This window comes from Aethalodelphis obliquidens, unplaced genomic scaffold (assembly GCF_003676395.1).
Source record: "Aethalodelphis obliquidens isolate GAN/ISIS:26980383/991018 unplaced genomic scaffold, ASM367639v1 scaffold10, whole genome shotgun sequence".
Classification (NCBI taxonomy): domain Eukaryota; kingdom Metazoa; phylum Chordata; class Mammalia; order Artiodactyla; family Delphinidae; genus Aethalodelphis; species Aethalodelphis obliquidens.
The window spans coordinates 38,274,576-38,291,721 of NW_020837954.1; the positions used below are offsets into that span (position 1 = coordinate 38,274,576).

The window sequence follows — 17,146 nt, forward strand, 5'->3', positions numbered from 1 at the left end:
GCCCAGTAGCTGTGGCACACTGGCTTAGTTGCTCCACGGCATGTGGCATCTTCCCGGACCAGGGCTCGAACCCGTGTCCCCTGCATTGGTTAAGGTGGATTCTTAACCACTGTGCCACCAGAGAAGCCCCTGGAGGAAACTCTTGAATTGACTATAATTCAAAGGAATCATTGTTCTTTAGCTGTCAAGGTGCCCTGTTATTCTTTTCATAAATATCCTGGATGATCTGATCCCAGTTCAATGCAAACTCTATTTTTTTTTTCCTAGCCCTGTACCTTTTCAGTTGCTAAATTTACAGCATTAAAATGAAAGGAAGAAAGGAAGCCCCACTTTTGCCCCCACTGCTAACATGATATATGTCTGGATTTTAATTGCCCTTGTAATTATACTCTTGGCCGGGTCTCCACAGGTATAATGTAGAAATTAAACATTACGGCACAGCCTGAAAAGGCCTCGTTGAGGTACGAAGACACGACGGCTTTGTAATATCTCCAGCCATCAGGAGAAGGAAAGAGAAAGATGATAAAGGAGGCCTGGGAATGTCATAAGCTAGCTAGCAATCCACTGAAGAAGCATTTTCTGTCTATGACTACCTCGAAGACTGTGTGAGCTGGAAGGCTGCGAATCCCCTGGTGGTTTGATAGTCAGCTAAGGCGAGATGAAAATGGAAGAACGTGGATTGCTTGACTGTGAGTTAAGAAATAAGCACAGCAACAAAGGGAAATATGCTATGAGATTTTCTAAATATTTACCAAGGGGAGTTGACAATTCAGTGAGTGGAGCCAGACCTGACAGTGAGCTCTCCTGACTGCCTCCGACACCTTCCCTCGATCACCATCTCCATCTCTAAAAACAGGTGATCCTCACCTCTGGGGTTGTCAGAGGAAAAACCGTCTCTCTGTGATAACCCGGTAAATGCTCCGTGATGATCTTAGCACACAGACCACTGCATTTACTCTTCCTCCCCAGATTTCTTATCTAAAGTAGACGAGTAACCAAACAGCAGTCTGTAAAACACTGAGTCAATATAAACTACGTTTAAGGTAAAATACTTCTTTCCACAGTAATTTTCAACTAGTGATATAGCCACGTGATTTCAGAACCCAGTATCCCTGAACCTCCCTGCCAGTCCTCATTCCAAAGTCAAATTTCTCATCAGCCCACACAGCAGTTATTTTCATTCTTGATCTTCCCAAGTCAATTGATAATTGTTAATCTGCAGGTCAAGGTTATTAATTTTTTTTAATTATTTTTTTATTTAAAAAAATTATGAAGAAATGTACTTTATATCACTTTAAACTTCCCACTGGTTATGTTTCCTACCATTTCAGGTCTTGAATGGAGAGTATAATTTTGCTTTTGAATTTGAAACTTGGAATAATATACTTCAAGAGCAATTTAGTGACTGGGCTTAGATTAAAACAGGTATTTGACAGTCCCAATAATTCCCTAAAGTCTTTTCCTTCTCCATTGCTCCAGAACTGCTACATAATTATCTGTCTTAAAATCTGTATTGTCTCAAGATACCTGTTGTGTAAAAATGCATACATCTGTACACCTAACAGGCAATGGGGAGGTTATGGAACAGTTTAGAGTTGAATATTCCTGATGTCTTCTCTCCTATCTCCAATACCTTTTTAAGATTTCACTAGGATGAAAGTATTGGATATTAAAATATATCCTCTCACAATCTCCCTCAAAGGAAAGAAAATGTCAGTGGCTTAATATTAGGCAGAACTTCAGGAAATAAACCCAATACTGGCCTTGAGAGAGAGAGACAGGAAAGAAATGGTCTAGAATGGTGAGAAGCATGGAAGGCACGTACCACCACTGCACATAATTGACCAGGTAAATTACAGTTCGGTCTCACCTTTAAGCAAGTAGCTACGCAAATAGAAGGCTAGACTCAATGACTTCCAAGGTCCCTTCCCAGTTCAATAACGTTTGCCTCATGAATTTTTTATAGTCATCCTCCGTCCTATCACGCTGTCCCCATGCATCATCAAGCCCTCCTGGCCAATTCCACGACTGAAAGGAAAATCTGTTTTCAAAAAATCCATGCTTTGACTTCTGCCAAAATTACAGTTCTGTCCTTGAAACAATGACCTGCACATAATGGGCATGGGTAAGTACCTCTGAGCAAGGAAGTGTCCAATACCTTTAGCAATATTTTTAAAGCTTCTTTGATATAGGCAGAATTATTACCTGAGGCCTTGAGAGTGAAAGATTGTGAAGCTAAGAGACAATCCTATAACCAAACTTTCCAATTTATACTTCTATATCCCCTGCTGACTTCTGAACCTTAAAAGAGGGTGGAACTGAACAGGTGAGTTTGAATCCCAGCCTCACCTCTCATCAACTGAGTGATGTGAGGGAAATTACTTAATCTCCTTGAACCTGTTTCCTCACTTGTAAAATGTTGATTATATGAGCTACCTTGAAGAGTAATTGTGACAACTGAATAGGACAATACAAAGAAAACACTGAGCATTCATTTACTCATTCCCTCATTCATTCAACAAAGATTAACTGAGTGTGCACCACCAGCCAGGCACCAGGCTAGGCACTGGTATGTAAAAGACAGAAAAAGAAAGAAAGAAAGAAAGAAAGCTACTGTTATTTTTATTTACCAAAAACAAGCCTGTTTCCAGAACTGTGGCAGAACCATCAGATTCTGACTCTACTTCAAAACTTTCATTCACAGCTAGTTTGCCTAAAATAGTCATTTTTAGTTTGTCATATAGGAGAGTCTGCCTCCTGCCACACCTTTACCTACTCCGAAGCTAACCATCTAGCAGGTATTTTGCTAAAAGACACCTTCAGAACACTTGGGAGAAGCAATGACCAGAGCAAAAAGTGGTATTCCAGCTCTCAGCTGGGCAAGCCACTCAGGAAAACTTGATACGCCTGTGCTACAAGGCCCATCCCTGGATGCCTGGGAGGTTTGGGGTGCTTTCAATTCCATGAACAGACTGTCTTCTGAGAATTGGGGATTAACAGGACTGGCTCATCCCCAATCATTGTGACTGGACCACCGATAAAGAGAAGGGCAACAGCTAAGGGGGTCTAAAGGCCATGTGTTTGTAATGTAGGGCTTATGTCTTTCAGCTGTACTTTATGCTAGGATTTGATAAAGTTCTGTATAAATGACCCACATCTGAGGAGTCAGTTAGCTTCAAGGCTGGTGGGCTCTTCTTCAGTGTGAGCCTAATATTCCTTTTTCTAACTAGCCCACAGCCTCTGGGCAAGTACAAGCCTAGCTGTGTTGGGTACTGAGCATTCAGTACACTTAAACATTTTGCACTTCCAAAAAAGAGTTTCCCAAGACACTCTGGAATCCACGGCTCCTAGCAAAAGAGTTAAAGTCTGATACTGGAATAGGAAATGATCTGCCCTAGGTCATAGGATCAGAGGGTGGTCAAAGAAGGAATTCTAGAATAAAATTTGGTACCATCATTGAAATTAAGAATCGGTTAGTGGATAGTACAGAGGTGCCTAAATTTTTTTGATCTGCACACTCCTCTCATTCAAGAGCCGCCTGAATCACTTCCCTTAGGAATTCAAGTATAGATCGTGACTAACTCAAGGCTGTGGACTTTGCAAGGCTGCCTGCTACCTGGAAGTGACAGCCTAGCCTCTCCTCACAGGAGTTCTGGTGCAAAAACACTGTCACTATATATCCACCACCCACCCACCCCCCTCCACGATCTGATGCATACAAAACTGTGGTTTCTTTTCATTTTCCTTCAGTGATTTAAGCGTGTTACTATTAACTCCTGGTGCCTCTAATTCCTCACTGAAAATAGTGGTTTGGATATTAATAGGCTGTAAATCAAGACCCTACCTGGGGCTCGTTGTCACGGAAACGGTACTCAAGCCTGCCGCTACTTCCCCACCTTTGGACGTCTGGGCGAATTGGTGGGAGTTGGGGATTGTTTTAAAGCTCCTGTTATTTCTCCCACTTTCTGCTATTTCTCAGGGCCAAGTTGTCGGAGAAAGAGGAACCCGTGAGGCAAGGGAGAGTAGAGTGGACCGTAGCAGCTTGGAGAAGCGGAACTCTTTGGGAGAGGAAGGGTGGGGGTCCTTGGAGGATGGCTTGGGGCACGCTGATCTCTCCTTCTTGGGGCTGCACCCGGCCACTCTCCGCGTCGTTCCCAACACTCGGGGACCCGGCCCCTCCGCCGCCCTGTCCTCCCTGCCTGGGCGCAGGGCTGCCGGGGAGCGCGCTGACAAGTTCCCCAGAAGAGAATCTGAGCGGCCCCAGGGCTGAGGAACCCGGCAGAGAGGGCAGCGCGGAGGTCCGACAGGCTTGAAGCAGAACCCTCTTCGTCCCCACGCCGGGGTCCTGGAGGAGGCAGCCCGGGACCAGAACACGCACCCCCCTCACCGCCCTCCCAGCGCCCCCGGGCGACGCTCCAGGATCCGGCTCTCCAAAGCAAGCGCCCAGCTTGCCAAGCGCCGCCGAAGCCCACGAGGATTCCCGCGCCCCGGGGCGATAGCTGCCGCAGCCGCCAGGGCCTCCCACGGGCTCTACGCCCGGCACCCAGGGCTGGGTCCCCACCCGGTCCCCTGGGCCCCGTGCGTCACGCGCCCCCTGGGCCCAGCGCCTCCGCTGCGCTCGCGCCGCGCGCCCCTGCCTCGCGCCTCCGCACCCGCACCCAGCTCCCTCTGGCCGCCGGGCCCTCCCGGGACTCACCTGCGCTGGGGCTGTAGCGGCGGCCACCCCAAGCCCGGGGGTGGCAGCGGCGGCGGCGCAGGGGGAGGAGGGCAGCGCAGGGCTCCTGGCACAGCGGCCGCCGGGCGCCTGGTGCTGCCGAGCCGCGGACCCGCCCAGAGATATAAATAACATTATCTGAGGAGGGACATTCCTGCCGGGGGACATCGCTGCTGCCGGGACCAGATAGTCCCGCGGCGGGGGCGGGGAGGCGGGGCCGCAGCCTCCCGCAGAGCCAGGCCCAGCCCCCGCCTTCCCCACCCACTCCCGCACCTGCCAATCAGCCTCCAAGCCCGGGGCCACCTGCCCGGCCTCCGCCCGGCTCCCCGGGCCGGCCTCCGCCCCCTCCGGACTGCATGAGCCCGAGCCGCCAGAGGCCAGAGCCGGCCGCAGCGCCCCCATAGCTGCTCACCGCCCCTCACCGCGCGCTACCCCGAGCCCCCTGCAGCGGGGAAAGGATTTGGCTTTGCAGCTCCGGCCTAATTCGTTCGCCCAGAGCGGCGAGTCTGGCCACGAACATGAGCCCTCCAGTCTTTCCCGCCCTGCGTCCCCACTGTATACAGTCAGGTTTTTAAAATATATTAAAAGACACGCTTAGGCCATAGGGTAGGCAAAGCTGGCGCCCCGGCAGTGCGCCCCCGCTGCGGCGGATTTGGGAGGGACAGATTGTTCCCGGGGGCTGCTGTGTTAGAAAGCGTCCTCCGGGGCTTCTCCTGGATGGTAGTAAGAACAGACGCTGGGAGGGCTCGGGTGGGCACTGGGCCCGAGACCCGCGCCCCCAGCCTGAGGGCTCGGTGTCTCCGTTTCTGTTTGCAAACCTGGTGTGGTCCAGGCGGACCGGGCAATGCTGGCGGGGCGCAGCCCGCAGTCCCATGGCTCGCACGTTACAGGGACTGTAATCAACAGGCAAGCTGCCACCCCAGCCCACCGACACCTCCTGGCCAGACCCGGTTTCCAGGCGAGCGGACGCTTCCGCACGCTGGGTGGGGTGGGATGCTGTAGGCCAGAGAAAACACTAGAACCGATGGTGCCAGAGAGGAAAAACAAAGCATCTCCGAGTCACCTCGGGAGAGAGACACAGAAGTGGCAGCTTGCAAGGCTGTCCACTTTCTTGACTTTCTTACTATACAAGGTCATTGTTCAGTAAGGCTTGGTGGTACACTTTGCTGCAACTTTCATCTCTTTCCTCCATCAGCCGTGCTGAGACAATTTCTCACCAGACATCTGCCCAGGTAATCTCAGGTGTTTTGGAGATGACAGTGGAGATTTAAAGCGTAAAGATGAGAAAAGAGTTTTAACTTTGGTGATGCCTGGTGTTCTTAACAACGAAACAGTCTTACACCTGAGTTATTTGCTTGGGAGTATAATTATGCTGCTTTCCAGGATTCACCAGGAAAAGGGTATTTAAGTGCCAGATGTGCGTGCTTAGTTTATATATTGAACATATGCGAAGATACTTCACTTCCTGCTGCAGTCACACCTCTTTTGAGAGTGGGCATTTAGACATTGAGATGTGCTAAGTGGCGCAAACTCCACAGATGTTACAAAGCCACAGAACTCTCCACACTACCACCTTGTTGTCTGGGCCCTTATTAAGCTCAATTTCCCAAGACACACTAGTAATAGAGGGAAGATAATAGAAGAATATTTGTGGTCAACCCATTAGATTAGCAGTGAGCCACCCTTCCCCCTTTCTGATAGCATTTAAGAATCCATTTGTTTTTTTACTGAGTTAGAAACAACAAGGTCTTTTTCATTTAAAAATTAAGAACCAAATTCTGGCAAGGAAAACTCAAGAAAAACAGGCCAACTTCAAAGGCTGAGACTATCATATATCTCAAGTAGAAATCTTTGTTCTATTTTTGAAATAAAAAAATGGAGAGAAATTATGTATTTGTGTTTTTAAAAAGCCTTGTGTGGATAAAGTTATTAAATAAATTCATGATACCCTAGAATTGCAGCTCTGCAGCTACATAATTATATACTACATGAAACAGACAATTCCTTAGCTTTAGGGCTCTGAACTGAAGAGTTGTACACATATATTTCTTTGTAGCCTTAAAATTTATAATTTTCAACCACGAGAAAAAATTAATATGGTAAAAACACCAAATCAGTGGACAGATTACCCCAGGATTTTACAAACCTGTTCAGCTGCTTTAGTTATTTCCACTTTAGCTGAAATCTAAATAATTCAATACAACCTCATTTGCTACAGAGCCTGTTATCCTGACAGCATCCCCACATGCTTTACAGCTAATTGAGTTACAGTGAAATGATAAATTAGGACTGAGGGAGAGAGGAAGTTTAGAAGTACAGAGGAAAAGGGTATTGTCAAATAAGGAGGGAGGAAAATGGCAGATCCCAGGGAGTGGGAATGAGAAACTGGGGAGAGTGAAATAGGTAAGAAGGAAAAGCTCATACAAGGGTTCATATTTGAAGTCATTGCTGTGGGCAGCAGGGATTAATTCTGCAGGGACTTCCTGAGAAGAGTTCATAAAGCCTCCCTGAATTGTCTATCAGAAAGGTGGGAGATCGGTCCTCATCCTGGGTGGGCAAGGGACTGCCCCCCTAACCTCCTATTCCATGTTGACAGCCCACACTTCCAAGCTACCAAGCAAGCTCCTAACTGGCGATCTGCAGTTCTAGGGCCAGAGAGAAGGTGTGCATTTGAAACTGGATGCTGTCAGACAGGAACTGGGGCTTCTACTTAACCAGGAAGTGAGAGGAAGCCCTTGCAGAACTGTCAACCCAGCTCCAGCTAAAATCAATAGGTGAGAAGTGGATATAAGTCAGGACATTAGAGGAATCTGACACAAGAAGGAACTTTCATTTTCTATTTCTATATTCTCTGAGTTTTTCACATTGAGCTTGTATTATCTGATAATTAATTAGAGATAGTAAAGAAAATAATAAGTAGAGATTGGGTCAAGATGGTGGGTTGAGCCCATGCATTTACCTTCTCTTCCATCCTAAATCTCATAAAAAGATATGTCTTAAAGAGAATAGAAATCTAACAGCACAGGGAAATAAGAAAAAAATGTGATCAATTTCCCAGGAATTTTTAGGAAATCCTGAAATATAGAAGAGAGAGGCAGGACTTGATCTAGACAAAAACAAAGTTAGAGGAAATCAAAACAGGTTCAGGAGAAGGAATAGTTTAGGGAAATTCCAAGCAAGAGTCAAAGGATACAAGAGGAGGTGGGGGGTGGGGAACCTAGGATAGAATAATTCATTGAGGAGTCCCCTCCCCTGCTGGCCTTAAGTACCAAATGTTTGCCTGTGGGATAAAGTTAGTGGGGATCCCGGGACCAGAGGGGCAGAGCCCAAGTATACACTGACCGCTAGAAGTAATAGGGAACTTTCACTCTCTCTGGATAGCATGTTGTGCCCTTCCTTCACAGTTCCTGAAGACAGGCTATGATTAACAGAACAGACAGGCAAGCCGATCCTCAAATAAAAGATGATTGGACAATCAAAATCACCAAAGATTTCGGCAGCGGAGGGGAACCAATACCATGAAGGAAAAGCACCAAACACAACTAACAAAGAAGTAATATCAGAGGAAACTAAGTTAATAAAGAAAACAGAAGATAAAATTTAAATGAATTTAAATTTTATTCAGCAAGATTTGAAAGGATATTGTATCCAAGAAAAATAATCAGTGAGAAAACGTAGAGATTTAAAAAGTAGTTTCTGAAGTTTAAAATTCATTAGCTGATCAGCAGAACTGATCAAGTTAAGAGCAGATTAGTGGAAACAGAAATTCTCCCCAAACACAGGGCAAAAAGCAAGGAGATGGAAAGTTTGTAAGAATGGTTGAAAGTCATGGAGGTGAGATCCTCAAGTTCCAATATCTGTTCCAATAGAAGTTACAAAAGGAGAGAAAGAGAGCAGATGAGATGATAATAAGGAGAAAGTAGAATAAAATTTCTCAGAGTTGAAGAAAAATATGAATTTTCAGATTCAATAGAAGCAGTTTAAAGCAGGATAAAGATTTTAAAATACAGTTTACAGTTTTATGTACAGTTTAAAGCTTATGATTTGATTCTAAGACCCAAGAACTTGAAAAAATTAAATCATAAACCAAAAATAGAGACTAGACTAGCTTCCTGTGCCTTGAATTAAATTAATCCTACAAACTATTTTTACTGAATCACAGAACCAGTTATTTGTTTGAAATTTTAAGACTACTGTGACTTAGAAATGAACACGTATCAGAAAGCTACTTAAAAACAGAGATACCAAACCAAATAAACCCAACCCTACCCAATGTTCCCCTCATTCAAATGTCTGCTAACAATGGAAAAATCGAGAACTCATGGTTATGAACAGAAAACTTTGAAATAGTGCCTAGAGCTCAAAAAACATTAGTTCCCTTCATCTTTACCTTGTCACCAAGAGATGCATTTCATAAAACTAAACTGAAATTTCTGTTCCATTTCTGGGAACATCTAGGGGAACCACAGTCTCCACAACTTCCAAAGACAAAGCAGCAGGAGGACCCATTTGAAAAGCCCACCATTTACAATATAGAGGCATCGAGGACAAAGGAATAAACTTCACCTTCAGATGCCTCAAACAGAATGGTCCTTGCAAGGAATCTGAAAACTGGCAGTGAGTGTGTAAATACCAAACTGACCTCCCTATAAAGGAGCAAGTGACACCAATTTCAAATTTCCATCCACCGATAATGGAAAGGAGCAGAAGAGCAAGACTTACATCCTGTCATCCACCAGAGCATGGAAGCACTAAACAGGCTTTGGAATAAATGGGCATCTTTCCTTCTATAGCTGTGCCTGAGCTTTCCAGGATTAGATTTTCCATTACCTAAGAGATGTGAGCTCGTGCAGATGTAATAGCAGGCTTATACTGGGGTGTGATGATAAACTGGTGTCTGAAGGCACTTATGTTCTGCTGCAGGTGCCTTGTTCAGGCTGTATTAGTTTGAGTGGGCTTCCATGACAAATACCACAGACTGGGTGGCTTAAACAACAAAATTAGTTTTCTCACAATTCTGGAGGCTAGAAGTCCGAGATCAAGTTACCGGCAGGGTTGTTTCTTCTGAGGCCCCTCTCTTTGACTTATAGATGGCCATGTTTTCCCTCTGTCTTCACATGGTCTTTCCTTTGTGTGTCTGTGTCCTAATCTCCTCTTGTGAGGACACTAGTCATATTGGATTAGGGCCAGCCACATGATTTCATTTTACCTTAATTACCTCTTTAAAGGCTCTCTCTCCAAATCTGGTCACTTTCCAAGGTACTTGGGGCTAGCATTTTAACATATGAATTTGGAGTGCAGGCCATTCAGTCCATAACCCAGGCCTCATCTTTTCTCACATGAGTTTCTTCTTATAAATCTCCTAACTGCTGTCCCATTCTCCAGTTTCACTCTCCTTCAATTCTTCCCCCACATAGTTGCCAAAGTACACTTTCTAAAAAAGAAATCTGATCACTCCACTACTTTTTTTTTTTTTTTTTTTTTTGCGTTACGCGGGCCTCTCACTGTTGTGGCCTCTCCCGTTGCGGAGCACAGGCTCCGGACGCGCAGGCTCAGCGGCCATGGCCTCCGGGCCCAGCCGCTCCGCCGCATGTGGGATCCTCCCAGACCGGGGCACGAACCCGTGTCCCCTGCATCGGCAGGCGGACTCTCAACCACTGCGCCACCAGGGAAGCCCCACTCCACTACTTTAAATCATCCAATGGCTCCCTGTTGCTTTCGGGATACAGTTTTAAGTTTCCCAGCACTTAGCACAGCCCCTGACACGCAAGATGTACTTAAGAAAGGCCTGATGAGTAAGTGAGTTAATAAGTGAATTAATGAACAAATAAATCATGCAAACTAAAAGAGAGTTGCAGTTCTGGAGGCCAACCAAAGAAGTAGGTAATTGAAAGTCATTTCTAGTTGGCTTAAAAATATATATTTGTGGGCTTCCTTGGTGGCACAAGTGGTTGAGAGTCCGCCTGCCGATGCAGGGGATACGGGTTCGTGCCCCGGTCTGGGAAGATCCCACATGCCGCAGAGCGGCTAGGCCTGTGAGCCATGGCCGCTGAGCCTGCGCGTCCAGAGCCTGTGCTCCGCAACGGGAGAGGCCACAACAGTGAGAGGCCCGCATACCACACACACACACAAAAATATATATATATATTTGTGACTCTTTACAGGTGAATCACTTTCCTATTTATGTTTGAGTAAATTTATTTAAATAAATTCACATTCCCGGAGACATAATTGGCAATATTTGTGTCTGAATTTCACCAGCTCCTCGGCCACCTTGGCACATTCATACCTAACTTACTGTCTGTGGATGAGAAATGAAGTCAATTAAGTAGGTTTTATGTTCACACCCACTATCAAGTTCACCTGCCGTCTTCCAATGTTTCATTCATAATGAGGTACAGCAAATACAATAGTGATGGTTCAGCTCTGTGGACTTTGTCTCTGTTTGCTCCACCCTCTCAGTGCCGTTTTCAGACTTCATCCTGGGGCAGTGGCCCCACTCCAAACCCCATGCTCCAGTATGCCAAAGCCTTGAGCACGTAGGATTAAGAACGTAGGAAGGTGGATCAAAAAGCATTACAAGCAGTGAGTTGGTGTTGACATTAACACTCTGTCTTGAGTACTCCACAGAGTGGATAGTCTGTATGTGAATAATCAAAAGTGTCTAAACCTGAAACCTTTGTTCTCTTCTTTTATAAATATCTATCAAGCCAGGAACTCAAATCAAGGAGAGAAAATATAATTTAAAACTCGAGTTTGTTAACAAGGAACGACAGCTAGAGTGCTAACAATTCAGCCAATTAAACGATTTTGTGTTTGTGTGATAATTACTGCCAGCGTAAATGATCTTGTTAATTGCTTTAATTTGTTAGCAGTTTCCAAACTTACAATTTTTTTTTTCATAGTATTAACCAAAACCTTTGGGAAATTTTCAATAAAATTTGGAAAGATACTGCCATGAAAGATTCCATTACCTCTGCAAATTCATCTCATTTCCTATTCTGTGGGATATTTCTGCAGCTGCTCAACTTCTGTTGAATATTTCTTGAATGCTTTAAAGACTACAAGAGATTCAAACATGATTTATTCTGTAGAGTAACTGGTTCTTATCAAAAACACCATTCTTCATGTTCCTCTGTGTATGGCAAATTTTATTTTTAAAAGATTTATCATTTTCTTTTGCCAAATGCCATATAGTCATTTTTATTCAATTTCATGAAGTAAATTGCTATCATTATCCTTATTGCCGGATAAAGAAACCAAGAAACTCAGAGTTCAAGTAATTGTCCAAAAATCACATAGAACTCCAAATCCCTTCCTTATGAAAGAGTTATTTATCTAGGAAGCAGTATCTTGTGGGTTTTTTTTTTTATATAAATTAATTATTTTTGGCTGCGTTGGGTCTTTGTTGCTGCGTGCGGGCTTTCTCTAGTTGCAGCAACGGAGGCTACTCTTCATTGTGGTGCGCGGGCTTCTCATTGCAGTGGCTTGTCTTTGTTGTGGTACACGGGCTCTAGGGGCATGGGCTTCAGTAGTTGTGGTGCACGGGCTCAGTAGTTGTGGCTCGCGGGCTCTAGAGCACAGGCTCAGTTGTTGTGGCAGGAGGATTTAGTTGCTACATGGCATGTGGGATCTTCCCAGACCAGGGCTCGAACCCGTGTCCTCTGCATTGGCAGGCGGATTCTTAACCACTATGCCACCAGGGAAGTCCCTCTCATGGGTTTTTAAATTAACAGATCCCATGATATTTAATGTAGATGATCTACATTATAGACTAATTTTTTAAGTCAATAATTAGATCAAGAATTTAGCCCCCAATTATGCTGAGTGTGTACAAGTAACAACTCAGTGCTGCTAGTTCTATTCCATCATCGTCTTAATCATCAAAATACACTTAATTAAGCATCTAGCTCCGGACCTTCCATAGCAGAAACTGAAATAAGCCAAAGCTTTAGACCCTTCTTTTGGAAGTGTTTCAAAGCTGTGAGTGAGCATCAGTATTCTGTTACAGACCCCAACTACTGCCTAAACCTATTTCTCAACTCCCACTCCTCACGTCTACTAAATATGGCCAGAAATTGAAGTAAGAGCTTGTCACATACGATTTCAAGTACTTGAGGTATTCCCTGACCTCATTCTAAAGATTTTATATATTATATATATATATATACATATATATATAAATCTTTTAACTTATTGCATAACTAACAACAAATATTAAAATGCAAATAACCCTGGGAAGAGTTAAGTTTTAAGACACAGGCTTTTGGCTACTGGAGTAAAAATAGTCAGTGCCACTTAGTGACATTTTAATAGCCAAGCAATTTTTTAGAAAGATGGTAGTAGGGTAGACTGAAAAGATTAATAGATGTAAAGTCAGAAGACCTGGCTTCTACTCCCCTTTATCCTCTCTATGCCTTTCTTTTTCTTCCACAAAATGATGGCATTGAACTAGCTAGTCTCTAAGGACTCCTTCAGCTCTAGTTTTCTATTTTTTTTTATTATTTTAATTCATATGTTTTAATTCACTATGTAACAATAATATCACAGTCTATTTTACAAGTTAAATGTATGAGAATGTATGAAATAGAAATGGTAGGAAAAAACTAAACGTGGGTCAGGAACTTGAATTTTCCCAAAACCAGGGGCCAAAGGAAGATGTGTTGCCTGCAGGGCCCAAGAAGGAGGCAGGGAGGGTGACGGGAACAGCTTGTGGTATGTGTTTGTCCCCGTGTCTACTCCAAGAAGGAGTTGAGGCATGCCCTCTGCCCTGGTCTGGGATTGGGAGTTTAATCTGGTCAATTGAAGATGGTGGCTTGAGAGAAAAAAGCCATCTGGTACCTACACAGAGCTGGTCCCCTGGTGGCCGCAGGTGGGTTTTGCCGTAGAGGGAATTAGGGGTGGAAGTGTCAAAAATCAAATGTATGGAGGAAAAAAGTAAACAGTTTCCTCCTTCCCCCTAAAAAAATGAATTCTTGAAATGCACACATATTCTTCTCTCAAATGTAGAAAAGTCTCACTCTGGATGTGCTTACAAGAAGATCGTCGTCAAAAAACTTTGTTTCTATAACACTTCCAGTTAGCACGCTTGCTGGCATCATCTGGGACTCGGGCGCTGCCTCTATCAGGGACTGCCGGGTGTTTGTGGAGTTAGGGATCACAGAGCCAAACTCGAAGAACCATTCTTCTAGGCATTGCCCTTTGAAGTAAACTTTTTGTTCCAGGCGGACTTTTTCCATTTGCTCCGCTGAAGAGAAGTTCAATTCTCGAGACACTGCCTTGCACTTGAGGATTTTCTTGGGAACACGGGCTTCATGCTCCACTCCAGGGCCTGACAGGTCTTCTTTTCCTTGCCAAAGTATCTTCCCTGTCTCAGCATCCTGAAGGTTCATCCAATTTAGTTTGAAGCCCCTCAGGATCTCCCTGGCCCGCTCGCCCTTGGTTGACATGATGCGGCGGCCGCTGACTGCGGCTCTCCCACGTTGGCCCGGCGGAGCCTTGTAGACTGTGCCCAGGAGCTGAGGTCTGAGCCGCAGCCCCGCCTGCAGACCTCGGGCGAGCAGCGGCAGCGCCCAGACCCGGACCGGCCTCTTTCCCCTCAGCTCCGGCTCCTGATCCCTTCTCCTTCCTAGCTTTCTATTATTTTACACTTACAGCAAGAACATACTAGATGTTTGTTACAATAATGTTCTTTAAAAGGAAAAATTGGAAATTAGTTCAACATTCATCACAATGGAACTGATGAAATCAAGTATAGTGGGTAGACACACGTATAAATTCTATGTAGCCAGTTAAGTGATGATATGGTTTTATATTTATTGATAAAGACGTCATGACATACTGTTGTTGTTTTTTTAAAGTAGCCATCAAATAATTTCCATTTGACTAAGGAATAAAGTATTTTATATAAGGAAGGATACTCCCAAAAATCTCAAGTTATTTCTAGATGGTGGGATTAAGAGTAATTCTTACTTCCTTCTCTATTTTTCTATGATGTTTGGGTATTTATACGTATAGAACATTTTCATAATAAGCAACAAAGTTATTTCATTTGGGGGAAAATATAGTTAAATATAAGCCGCAAATATTAATTCCTTTCCTATGAGCAAGTTTTGGTAGAGAAGTGGGCCAGGGCAAGGACAAAACAGCAGTGAACTAAAGGAAAACAATGCCTGAGTGCTTCCCTGGTGGCGCAGTGGTTGAGAGTCCGCCTGCCGATGCAGGGGAAGCAGGTTCGTGCCCCGGTCCGGGAGGATCCCACATGCTGCGGAGCGGCTGGGCCCGTGAGCCATGGCCGCTGAGCCTGCGCGTCCGGAGCCTGTGCTCCGCAACGGGAGAGGCCACAGCAGTGGGAAGCCCGCGCACCGCAAAAAAAAAAAAAAACAACAACAATGCCTGAATATTTTCATCAACAACTCAGATAATGAAATAAATATGTGCCATGAAGGTAAAAAACAGCCCTTGTTACACAAATTGGGCACAGCTGATCTGTTTTTCTCCATCATCTCAGTCATCACGTGTTGGAGGCGGATTTGCCTGACCCATGCTCCCTCCCTTACCAGTCCATCCCATGCACAATGGGAAGATTTATCAAGCCATCAGACTGGCCCAATCCAAGGCTAACCGTCTTATGACAAGATTAATCCCATAACTTTGTGTTCTTTACTACCCGTGCTTTAATTATTTGAGTTTCTTAAGGTTGCCTAATCAATCTTGATATTTATCAATTATTGCTCAACTTTGAAAAAATGCAGAATTATCAGAAAGTAGATTAAATCAAAGAGGGATTCATAAATACTGAGTCAGCAAAGGAGGAAGAATAAGCTTCCTAAATACAAAATGGTAACTAACAGTTTTGACCCAAGTAGAAAACAGGTAGGAAAACAAAATCTTGTGGGAGATCATAAATTAAATACAGGTCAACACTGAAGTTGTCATTCAAAAAGTGTGGGGTGTGGCTGCCACACCCAGCAGGAGGCTCTCACCAAGAGCTAAGCTTCTAATGCACCCTACTTGAGGGATCCTTCGCTTGCCAACTTGAATTTATTAGTTCCATGTTATTTGCTTGTCACCAACTGCATCGTGTCTTCTGTGCTAAAATTAATTCCTTGATTCAATTTGGGGTTAATGGCTGTATAGCTTAAGTATCCAGAAGCAAGAGGGGGCACATGAGAGGAGCTACGCTCACAAGGAAGACGATTTCTAAGGTTCAGACCACAAGCAGCTCAGGAAGTCAACTGGTCTTTGCCTGCTGGAAGTTCTAGAGGTATGTAGGGACCATGGTGGGAAACTGTAAGTGGAATCACTTTAAGTCAAAGACAGCCTATATAGAATTAAGGATAGTATTTTTTATGAATGTATTAATTATTTATTTTATTTATCATATTCTGCTTCTTGAAAGAATTTTTTTTAAGTCCTAATCAGATTAGATTTTCTTTTTTCTTTTTGCTGCACCACGCAGCATATGGGATCTTAGTTCCTACACCAGGGATCAAACCCATGGCCCCTGCAGTGGAAGCACTAAGTCTTAACAACTGGACTGCCGGGAAGTCACCCTGAAAGAATTTTTTTTTTTTTTTTTTTACATCTTTATTGGAGTATAATTGCTTTACAATGGTGTGTTAGTTTCTGCTTTATAACAAAGTGAATCAATTATACATATACATATGTTCCCATATCTTTTCCCTCTTGCATCTCCCTCCCTCCCACCCTCCTTATCCCACCCCTCCAGACGGTCACAAAGCACCGAGCTGATCTGCCTGTGCTATGCGGCTGCTTCCCACTAGCTATCTACCTTACGTTTGGTAGTGTATATATGTCCATGCCTCTCTCTCGCTTTGTCACAGCTTACCCTTCCCCCTCCCCATATCCTCAAGTCCATTCTCCAGTAGGTCTGTGTCTTTATTCCTGTCTTACCCCTAGGTTCTTCATGACATTTTTTTTTCTTAAATTCCATATATATGTGTTAGCATACAGTATTTGTCTTTCTCTTTCTGACTTACTTCACTCTGTATGACAGACTCTAGGTCTATCCACCTCATAACAAATAGCTCAATTTCGTTTCTTTTTATGGCTGAGTAATATTCCATTGTATATATGCGCCACATCTTCTTTATCCATTCATCCGATGATGGACACTTAGGTTGTTTCCATCTCTGGGCTATTGTAAATAGAGCTGCAATGAACATTTTGGTACATGACTCTTTTTGAATTATGGTTTTCTCAGGGTATATGCCCAGTAGTGGGATTGCTGGGTCATATGGTAGTTCTATTTGTAGTTTTTTAAGGAACCTCCATACTGTTCTCCATAGTGGCTGTACCAATTCACATTCCCACCAGCAGTGCAAGAGTGTTCCCTTTTCTCCACACCCTCTCCAGCATTTATTGTTTCTAGATTTTTGGATGGTGGCCATTCTGACTGGTGTGAGATGA

The 17,146-nt window shown here is 44.2% G+C and overlaps 1 protein-coding gene and 1 pseudogene across 2 annotated transcripts in view; both read right to left on the reverse strand.

The window, feature by feature from the left end:
- Positions 1-4,798, reverse strand: part of SPTB (spectrin beta, erythrocytic) — a 121,499-nt gene extending 116,701 nt beyond the window's left edge. The window contains exon 1 of the mRNA XM_027111482.1: positions 4,697-4,798. The gene's annotated coding sequence lies outside the window, so the exon portion shown is untranslated. The remainder of the gene's footprint in view (positions 1-4,696) is intronic.
- An 8,639-nt stretch (positions 4,799-13,437) lies between these two features.
- Positions 13,438-14,337, reverse strand: LOC113623045 (retinal rod rhodopsin-sensitive cGMP 3',5'-cyclic phosphodiesterase subunit delta pseudogene; annotated as a pseudogene). Its single transcript, XR_003433746.1, has one exon. The product of XR_003433746.1 is annotated as a retinal rod rhodopsin-sensitive cGMP 3',5'-cyclic phosphodiesterase subunit delta pseudogene (transcript).
- Positions 14,338-17,146: the final 2,809 nt, after the last annotated feature.